This window comes from Sycon ciliatum, chromosome 5 (genome assembly GCF_964019385.1).
Source record: "Sycon ciliatum chromosome 5, ocSycCili1.1, whole genome shotgun sequence".
In the NCBI taxonomy this organism is placed as follows: Eukaryota; Metazoa; Porifera; class Calcarea; order Leucosolenida; family Sycettidae; genus Sycon; species Sycon ciliatum.
This window is the reverse complement of record NC_088647.1, coordinates 31,463,811-31,473,810: the sequence shown is the minus strand read 5'-3', so window position 1 is coordinate 31,473,810 and position 10,000 is coordinate 31,463,811. Positions and strand designations below refer to the sequence as shown.

Here is a 10,000-nt window from a genome sequence, read left to right as displayed (position 1 = left end):
ATTAGCAGTATAGGAGACTTACTTCCGAACAAGAACATAATACGTCCTCCGCAGGCGAGCCGCCAGCAGGCGAGCCGCCAGCAGGCGAGCCGCCAGCAGGCGAGCCGCCAGCAGGCGAGCCGCCAGCAGGCGAGCCGCCAGCAGGCGAGCCGCCAGCAGGCGAGCCGCCAGCAGGCGAGCCGCCAGCAGGCGAGCCGCCAGCAGGCGAGCCGCCAGGAGGCGAGCCGCCAGCAGGCGAGCCGCCAGCAGGCGAACCGCCAGGAGGCGAGCCGCCAGGAGGCGAGCCGCCAGCAGGCGAGCCGCCAGCAGGCGAGCCGCCAGCAGGCGAGCCGCCAGCAGGCGAGCCGCCAGCAGGCGAGCCGCCAGCAGGCGAGCCGCCAGCAGGCGAGCCGCCAGCAGGCGAGCCGCCAGCAGGCGAGCCGCCAGCAGGCGAGCCGCCAGCAGGCGAGCCGCCAGCAGGCGAGCCGCCAGCAGGCGAGCCGCAAGCAGGCGAGCCGCAAGCAGGCGAGCCGCCAGCAGGCGAGCCGCCAGCAGGCGAGCCGCCAGCAGGCGAGCCGCCAGCAGGAGAGCCGCCAGCAGGCGAGCCGCCAGCAGGCGAGCCGCCAGCAGGCGAGCCGCCAGCAGGCGAGCCGCCAGCAGGCGAGCCGCCAGCAGGCGAGCCGCCAGCTGGCGAGCCGCCAGCTGGCGAGCCGCCAGCAGGCGAGCCGCCAGGAGGCGAGCCGCCAGCAGGCGAGCCGCCAGCAGGCGAGCCGCCAGCAGGCGAGCCGCCAGCTGGCGAGCCGCCAGCTGGCGAGCCGCCGGCAGGCGAGCCGCCGGCAGGCGAGCCGCCAGCAGGCGAGCCGCCAGCAGGCGAGCCGCCAGCAGGCGAGCCGCCAGCAGGCGAGCCGCCAGCAGGCGAGCCGCCAGCTGGCGAGCCGCCAGCAGGCGAGCCGCCAGCAGGCGAGCCGCCCAGCAGGCGAGCCGCCCAGCAGGCGAGCCGCCCAGCAGGCGAGCCGCCCAGCAGGCGAGCCGCCCAGCACGCGAGCCGCCAGCAGGCGAGCCGCCAGCAGGCGAGCCGCCAGCAGGCGAGCCGCCAGCAGGCGAGCCGCCAGCAGGCGAGCCGCCAGCAGGCGAGCCGCCAGCAGGCGAGCCGCCAGCAGGCGAGCCGCCAGCAGGCGAGCCGCCAGCAGGCGAGCCGCCAGCAGGCGAGCCGCCAGCAGGCGAGCCGCCAGCAGGCGAGCCGCCAGCAGGCGAGCCGCCAGCAGGCGAGCCGCCAGCAGGCGAGCCGCCAGCAGGCGAGCCGCCAGCAGGCGAGCCGCCAGCAGGCGAGCCGCCAGCAGGCGAGCCGCCAGCAGGCGAGCCGCCAGCAGGCGAGCCGCCAGCAGGCGAGCCGCCAGCAGGCGAGCCGCCAGCAGGCGTGCCGCCAGCAGGCGTGCCGCCAGCAGGCGAGCCGCCCGCAGGCGAGCCGCCAGCAGGCGAGCCGCCAGCAGGCGAGCCGCCACCAGGCGAGCCGCCACCAGGCGAGCCGCCAGCAGGCGAGCCGCCAGCAGGCGAGCCGCCAGCAGGCGAGCCGCCAGCAGGCGAGCCGCCAGCAGGCGAGCCGCCAGCTGGCGAGCCGCCAGCAGGCGAGCCGCCAGCAGGCGAGCCGCCAGCAGGCGAGCCGCCAGGCGAGCCGCCAGCAGGCGAGCCGCCAGCAGGCGAGCCGCCAGCAGGCGAGCCGCAAGCAGGCGAGCCGCCAGCAGGCGAGGCGCCAGCAGGCGAGGCGCCAGCAGGCGAGCCGCCAGCAGGCGAGCCGCCAGCAGGCGAGCCGCCAGCATGCGAGCCGCCAGCAGCCGAGCCGCCAGCAGGCGAGCCGCCAGCAGGCGAGCCGCCAGCAGGCGAGCCGCCAGCAGGCGAGCCGCCAGCAGGCGAGCCGCCAGCAGGCGAGCCGCCAGCAGGCGAGCCGCCAGCAGGCGAGCCGCCAGCAGGCGAGCCGCCAGCAGGCGAGCCGCCAGCAGGCGAGCCGCCAGCAGGCGAGCCGCCAGCAGGCGAGCCGCCAGCAGGCGAGCCGCCAGCAGGCGAGCCGCCAGCAGGCGAGCCGCCAGCAGGCGAGCCGCCAGCAGGCGAGCCGCCAGCAGGCGAGCCGCCAGCAGGCGAGCCGCCAGCAGGCGAGCCGCCAGCAGGCGAGCCGCCAGCAGGCGAGCCGCCAGCAGGCGAGCCGCCAGCAGGCGAGCCGCCAGCAGGCGAGCCGCCAGCAGGCGAGCCGCCAGCAGGCGAGCCGCCAGCAGGCGAGCCGCCAGCAGGCGAGCCGCCAGCAGGCGAGCCGCCAGCAGGCGAGCCGCCAGCAGGCGAGCCGCCAGCAGGCGAGCCGCCAGCAGGCGAGCCGCCAGCAGGCGAGCCGCCAGCAGGCGAGCCGCCAGCAGGCGAGCCGCCAGCAGGCGAGCCGCCAGCAGGCGAGCCGCCAGCAGGCGAGCCGCCAGCAGGCGAGCCGCCAGCAGGCGAGCCGCCAGCAGGCGAGCCGCCAGCAGGCGAGCCGCCAGCAGGCGAGCCGCCAGCAGGCGAGCCGCCAGCAGGCGAGCCGCCAGCAGGCGAGCCGCCAGCAGGCGAGCCGCCAGCAGGCGAGCCGCCAGCAGGCGAGCCGCCAGCAGGCGAGCCGCCAGCAGGCGAGCCGCCAGCAGGCGAGCCGCCAGCAGGCGAGCCGCCAGCAGGCGAGCCGCCAGCAGGCGAGCCGCCAGCAGGCGAGCCGCCAGCAGGCGAGCCGCCAGCAGGCGAGCCGCCAGCAGGCGAGCCGTCAGCAGGCGAGCCGCCAGCAGGCGTGCCGCCAGCATGCGAGCCGCCAGCAGGCGAGCCGCCAGCAGGCGAGCCGCCATCAGGCGAGCCGCCAGCAGGCGAGCCGCCAGCAGGCGAGCCGCCAGCAGGCGAGCCGCCAGCAGGCGAGCCGCCAGCAGGCGAGCCGCCACCAGGCGAGCCGCCAGCAGGCGAGCCGCCAGCAGGCGAGCCGCCAGCTGGCGTGCCGCCAGCATGCGAGCCGCCAGCAGGCGAGCCGCCAGCAGGCGAGCCGCCAGCAGGCGAGCCGCCAGCAGGCGAGCCGCCAGCAGGCGAGCCGCCAGCAGGCGAGCCGCCAGCAGGCGAGCCGCCAGCAGGCGAGCCGCCAGCAGGCGAGCCGCCAGCAGGCGAGCCGCCAGCAGGCGAGCCGCCAGCAGGCGAGCCGCCAGCAGGCGAGCCGCCAGCAGGCGAGCCGCCAGCAGGCGAGCCGCCAGCAGGCGAGCCGCCAGCAGGCGAGCCGCCAGCAGGCGAGCCGCCAGCAGGCGAGCCGCCAGCAGGCGAGCCGCCAGCAGGCGAGCCGCCAGCAGGCGAGCCGCCAGCAGGCGAGCCGCCAGCAGGCGAGCCGCCAGCAGGCGTGCCGCCAGCATGCGAGCCGCCAGCAGGCGAGCCGCCATCAGGCGAGCCGCCATCAGGCGAGCCGCCAGCAGGCGAGCCGCCAGCAGGCGAGCCGCCAGCAGGCGAGCCGCCAGCAGGCGAGCCGCCACCAGGCGAGCCGCCAGCAGGCGAGCCGCCAGCAGGCGAGCCGCCAGCAGGCGTGCCGCCAGCATGCGAGCCGCCAGCAGGCGAGCCGCCAGCAGGCGAGCCGCCATCAGGCGAGCCGCCATCAGGCGAGCCGCCAGCAGGCGAGCCGCCAGCAGGCGAGCCGCCAGCAGGCGAGCCGCCAGCAGGCGAGCCGCCAGCAGGCGAGCCGCCAGCAGGCGAGCCGCCAGCAGGCGAGCCGCCAGCAGGCGAGTAGCCAGCAGGCGAGCCGCCAGCAGGCGAGCCGCCAGCTGGCGAGCCGCCAGCTGGCGAGCCGCCAGCAGGCGAGCCGCCAGCAGGCGCCAGCAGGCGAGCCAGCAGGCGAGCCGCCAGCAGGCGAGCTGCCAGCAGGCGAGCCGCCAGCAGGCGAGCCGCCAGCAGGCGAGCCGCCAGCAGGCGAGCCGCCAGCAGGCGAGCCGCCAGCAGGCGAGCCGCCACCAGGCGAGCCGCCAGCAGGCGAGCCGCCAGCAGGCGAGCCGCCAGCAGGCGTGCCGCCAGCATGCGAGCCGCCAGCAGGCGAGCCGCCAGCAGGCGAGCCGCCATCAGGCGAGCCGCCATCAGGCGAGCCGCCAGCAGGCGAGCCGCCAGCAGGCGAGCCGCCAGCAGGCGAGCCGCCAGCAGGCGAGCCGCCAGCAGGCGAGCCGCCAGCAGGCGAGCCGCCAGCAGGCGAGCCGCCAGCAGGCGAGTAGCCAGCAGGCGAGCCGCCAGCAGGCGAGCCGCCAGCTGGCGAGCCGCCAGCTGGCGAGCCGCCAGCAGGCGAGCCGCCAGCAGGCGCCAGCAGGCGAGCCAGCAGGCGAGCCGCCAGCAGGCGAGCTGCCAGCAGGCGAGCCGCCAGCAGGCGAGCCGCCAGCAGGCGAGCCGCCAGCAGGCGAGCCGCCAGCAGGCGAGCCGCCAGCAGGCGAGCCGCCAGCAGGCGTGCAGGCGAGCCGCCAGCAGGCGAGCCGCCATCAGGCGAGCCGCCATCAGGCGAGCCGCCATCAGGCGAGCCGCCAGCAGGCGAGCCGCCAGCAGGCGAGCCGCCAGCAGGCGAGCCGCCAGCAGGCGAGCCGCCAGCAGGCGAGCCGCCAGCAGGCGAGCCGCCAGCAGGCGAGCCGCCAGCAGGCGAGTAGCCAGCAGGCGAGCCGCCAGCAGGCGAGCCGCCAGCAGGCGAGCCGCCAGCTGGCGAGCCGCCAGCTGGCGAGCCGCCAGCTGGCGAGCCGCCAGCAGGCGAGCCGCCAGCAGGCGCCAGCAGGCGAGCCAGCAGGCGAGCCGCCAGCAGGCGAGCCGCCAGCAGGCGAGCCGCCAGCAGGCGAGCCGCCAGCAGGCGAGCCGCCAGCAGGCGAGCCGCCAGCAGGCGAGCCGCCAGCAGGCGAGCCGCCAGCAGGCGAGCCGCCAGCAGGCGAGCCGCCTGCAGGCGAGCCGCCAGCAGGCGAGCCGCCAGCAGGCGAGCCGCCAGCAGGCGAGCCGCCAGCAGGCGAGCCGCCAGCAGGCGAGCCGCCAGCAGGCGAGCCGCCAGCAGGCGAGCCGCCAGCAGGCGAGCCGCCAGCAGGCGAGCCGCCAGCTGGCGAGCCGCCAGCTCGCGAGCCGCCAGCAGGCGAGCCGCCAGCAGGCGAGCCGCCAGCAGGCGAGCCGCCAGCAGGCGAGCCGCCAGCAGGCGAGCCGCCAGCAGGCGAGCCGCCAGCAGGCGAGCCGCCAGCAGGCGAGCCGCCAGCAGGCGAGCCGCCAGCAGGCGAGCCGCCAGCAGGCGAGCCGCCAGCAGGCGAGCCGCCAGCAGGCGAGCCGCCAGCAGGCGAGCCGCCAGCAGGCGAGCCGCCAGCAGGCGAGCCGCCAGCAGGCGAGCCGCCAGCTGGCGAGCCGCCAGCAGGCGAGCCGCCAGCAGGCGAGCCGCCAGCAGGCGAGCCGCCAGCAGGCGAGCCGCCAGCAGGCGAGCCGCCAGCAGGCGAGCCGCCAGCAGGCGAGCCGCCAGCAGGGGAGCCGCCAGCAGGCGAGCCGCCAGCAGGCGAGCCGCCAGCAGGCGAGCCGCCAGCAGGCGAGCCGCCAGCAGGCGAGCCGCCAGCAGGCGAGCCGCCAGCAGGCGAGCCGCCAGCAGGCGAGCCGCCAGCAGGCGAGCCGCCAGCAGGCGAGCCGCCAGCAGGCGAGCCGCCAGCAGGCGAGCCGCCAGCAGGCGAGCCGCCAGCAGGCGAGCCGCCAGCAGGCGAGCCGCCAGCAGGCGAGCCGCCAGCAGGCGAGCCGCCAGCAGGCGAGCCGCCAGCAGGCGAGCCGCCAGCAGGCGAGCCGCCAGCTGGCGAGCCGCCAGCAGGCGAGCCGCCAGCAGGCGAGCCGCCAGCAGGCGAGCCGCCAGGCGAGCGGCCAGGCGAGCGGCCAGGCGAGCGGCCAGGCGAGCCGCCAGGCGAGCGGCCAGGCGAGCGGCCAGCCGAGCGGCCAGCCGAGCAGCCAGCGATCAGCAACAGCAACAGCAACAGGATAGGAAAAGAACTAGAAGCACCAAAATACGATAATGAAGGAGAACAAAGAGAAATCAGAACAGAAATTGGAACTAGAAAAAGAGAAAGGAAATCAGAAATAGAATGAGAACAAGAATGGGAACTAGAATGTGACCGAGAATGAGAACAAGAATGGGAACAATAATCAGAACAAGAATAGAAACTAGAATGAGAACAAGAATGGAAACTATAATGAGAACAAGAATGGAAATTATAATGAGAACAAGAAAGACAAGATGAATCATAGCAAGAATATCGACAAGAAAGAGTAAAAAATTGGGCACATTAGTGAGAAGCATCAAGGAAGAGAAAAAGCTCGAGTAATGGAATGAGACCAAGTTTGTAACCAAAAATCGGATGGTACATAATCATAACACTTTTGATAACAAGGATCTTCTCTGGATGGAATCTTCGCTTACCTTTCTGGACACAGTTTAAGGTCATGTCCGGGACCAACATGACAACTGAAGTTGTGAGATCTGCTGCCGGAGCGACATTGCTCAACACAGAGAATCCTGTTGACTTCTATCGACATGAAATCTCCACAACAACAACAGTAACAACAGCAGCAGCAACAGCAAAAACAGCAAAAACAACAGCAACAAAAGCGCTCAGAGCCGGCGCTCTATGCCGAGCGGCCAGGCAAGCGGCCAGGCGAGCGGCTAGGCGAGCGGCCAGGCGAGTGGCCAGGCGAGCGGCCAGGTGAGCGGCCAGGCGAGCGGCCAAGAGAGGGGCCAGCGAACAGCTAGCGAACAGCAACAGCAACAGGATGGGAAAATGAACTAGAAGCACCAATATACGATACTGAAGGATAACAAAAAGAAATAACTTCAAATAAGAACAGAAATTAGAACTAGATAGAGAGAAAAGAAATGAGAACAAGAATGACACCATAAATGGGAACTAGAATGTGACCAAGAATGAAAACAAGAATGGAAACTATGATGAGAACAAGAATAGGAGCTATAGTGAGAACAATAATGGAAACTATAGTGAGAATAAGAATGGAAACTATAATGAGAACAGGAATAGAAACTTTAATGAGAGCAAAAATGGAACTATAATGAGAACAAGAATGGAACTATAATGAGAACAAGAATAGGATCTATAGTGAGAACAGGAATAGGGACAATAGTGAAAACAAGAAGAGAAACCATAATGAGAACAAGAATGGAACTAAAATGAGAACAAGAATGGAAACTATAAGGGGAACAAGAATAGGAACTATAAGGGCCCGGTCACACATGCACTCGAAAGTAGCGTATACGCTGAAGCGAGGTCGCAGGAGCGAAAAATGGCATGGCAACGGTGAAAAGCGGAACTTCCGCTTCAGCGGAAACTCCAATCCGCTTCCTCCAAAATTTTCGAAGCGAGACTGTCGCTTCTGCGGATTCGCTTCAGCGGAAAACACCACGGTCTGCTGTAAATGGACTTGCTACGAGAAATTTGTATGCGTATGATGTCCATGCAACAGAAATGCGTGCAAGATAGTCAGTAGAGAGGTTTTGCATTCCGAATTTCGGAATTATTTTCGGAATGTGGCGGCAGCAGTCGAAAAAGTAGTCGAACTTTCGGAAGTGTGGTGGCGAAAGTGCATGGTTTTCCGAAAATGGATTTTCGGCTCTTTCATGTTTGGGAGTACATATTTGAATACAAAAAAGTGTATTTTTCATGTTTGTATTTTTGCTTTCTGCTGCTCTCGATTATTTGAAAAAATTTCCACGTATGTAGTCAGTTTGATTTTTGCTGGTTTTGCTGCTCTCGCTGATCTCGCCATGTTGACTAATCTTCTCACACTCCATCACACTCTATCTTCCTTTGCCATGGAGCCTACTGACAGTACAAGACAGTAGTTCGCCAACCTCGTCTTCAGCTGTTGGATCACTTGGTCCACCATCAGTACGTCCTCATCTTCGAACCGCACCCAAAAACAGTTTGGCCTGCGCACATGGATCGGATGGATGGATTTGATCCTGCTCAGGGAGTTGTAAAATACCAGGTATTTTACGACTCCCTGATCCTGCTCAACCCCTTCGACGCTCTCCATTTTGTTTTGCATGGCAACCCTTGGAAACGAAGTCGAATCAGATTTTCGGAATGCAAAACACTGAAAATACCGTTTTTCGGAACGCGCTTTTTTCGGAAAAGCACAGTCGAAAATAATTCCGAAATTCGGAATGCAAAACCTCTCTATTGACCTCGTCTATTCTCCGTACCGTATGCACCACAGTCTCATTTTCCGCCAAAGTAGGAGTTGTGCCCTGTTTGTATGTGTGACCACACACACGTGGTTTCGCTGGAGCGACACCAGGCTCGCTGCCGCCGAACCTCGTCGCCGAAGCGAATCCCAGTGCATGTGTGACCGGGCCCTAATGAGAACAAGAATAGAAACTAAAATGAGAACTAGAATGGAAAATATAATGAAAACAAGAATGGCAACTATAGTGAGAACAAGAATGGAAAATATAATGAGAACAAGAATGGAAACTATAATGAGAACAAGAAAGACAAGATGAATCATAGCAAGAGTATCGACAAGAAGGAGTATAAAAATTGGGCACATTAGTGAGAAGCATCAAGAAAGAGAAAAAGTTCGAGTGAATGAGTAAGACCAAGTTTGTAAACAAAAATGGGACGTTACAAAATCATAACACTTATGATAACAAGGATCTTCTCTGGATGGTAATCTTCGCTTACCCTTCTGGACACAGGTTAAGGTCATGTCCGGGACCAACATGACAACTGAAGTTGTAAGATCTGCTGCCGAAGCGACATTGCTCAACACAGAGAATCCTGTTGACAGTTCTATCGACATCACATCTCCACAACAACAACAGCAACAAAAGCAGCAGCAACAGCAACAGCAACAACAACAACAACAACAACAACAACAGCAACAAAAGCGCTCAGAGCCGGCGCTCAGTGCCGGCGCTCAGAGCCGGCGCTCAGAGCCGGCGCTCAGAGCCGGCGCTCAGAGCCGGCGCTCAGAGCCGGCGCTCAGAGCCGGCACTCAGAGTCGGCGTTCAGACCCCGCGCTCAAAGCCGGCGCTAAGAGCCGGCGCTCAGAGCCGGATATCAGACCCGGCGGTCAGACCCGGCGGTCAGACCCGGCGCTCAGAGCAGAGCGACCAGGCGAGCAGCAAGGCGAGCGGCGGGGCGAGCGGCCAGGCGAGCGGCCAGGCGAGCGGCCAGGCGAGCGCCCTGGCGAGCGCCCTGGCGAGCGGCCAGGCGAGCGCCCAGGCGAGCGCCCAGGCGAGCGGCCAGGCGAGCGGCCAGGCGAGCGGCCAGGCGAGCGGCCAGGCGAGCGGCCAGGCGAGCGGCCAGGCGAGCGGCCAGGCGAGGGGCCAGGCGAGCGGCCAGGAGAGAGGCCAGCCGAGTGGCCAGCGAGCAGCCAGCGATCAGCAACAGCAACAGTATGGGAAATAGAACTAGAAGCACCAAAATACGATAAAGAAGGAGAATAAAGAGAAATCAGAACAGAAATTAGAACTAGAAAGAGAGAAAGGAATTGAGTACAAGAATGAGAACAAGAATGGGAACTAGAATGAGAACAAGAACGAGAACAAGAATGGAAACTATCATGAATGAGAACAAGAATGGAAACTATCATGAATGAGAACAAGAATGGAACTAAAATGAGAACAAAAATAGGAACTATAATGAGAACAAGAATGGAAACTATAATGAGAACAATAAAGACAAGATGAATCATAGCAAGAATATCGACAAGAAAGAGTAAAAAATTGGGCACATTAGTGAGAAGCATCAAGGAAGAGAAAAGGTTCGAGTAAATGAGTGAGACGAAGTTTGTAAACAATGGGACCCTTACAAAATCATAACACTTATCATAACAAGGATCTTCTCTGGTTGGTAATCTTCGCTTACCTTTCTGGACACATTTAAAGGTCATGTCCGGTACCAACATGACAACTGAAGTTGTGAGATCTGCTGCCGGAGCAACAACGACAACAACAACAACAACAACGACAACACCAACGACAACAACGACAACAACA

General features: G+C 65.6%; 1 pseudogene; it reads left to right on the top strand.

Moving 5' to 3' along the window:
• The window catches only part of LOC135816999 (putative uncharacterized protein DDB_G0271606), a 21,785-nt pseudogene that overhangs the window by 8,717 nt on the left and 3,068 nt on the right, over positions 1 to 10,000 (top strand).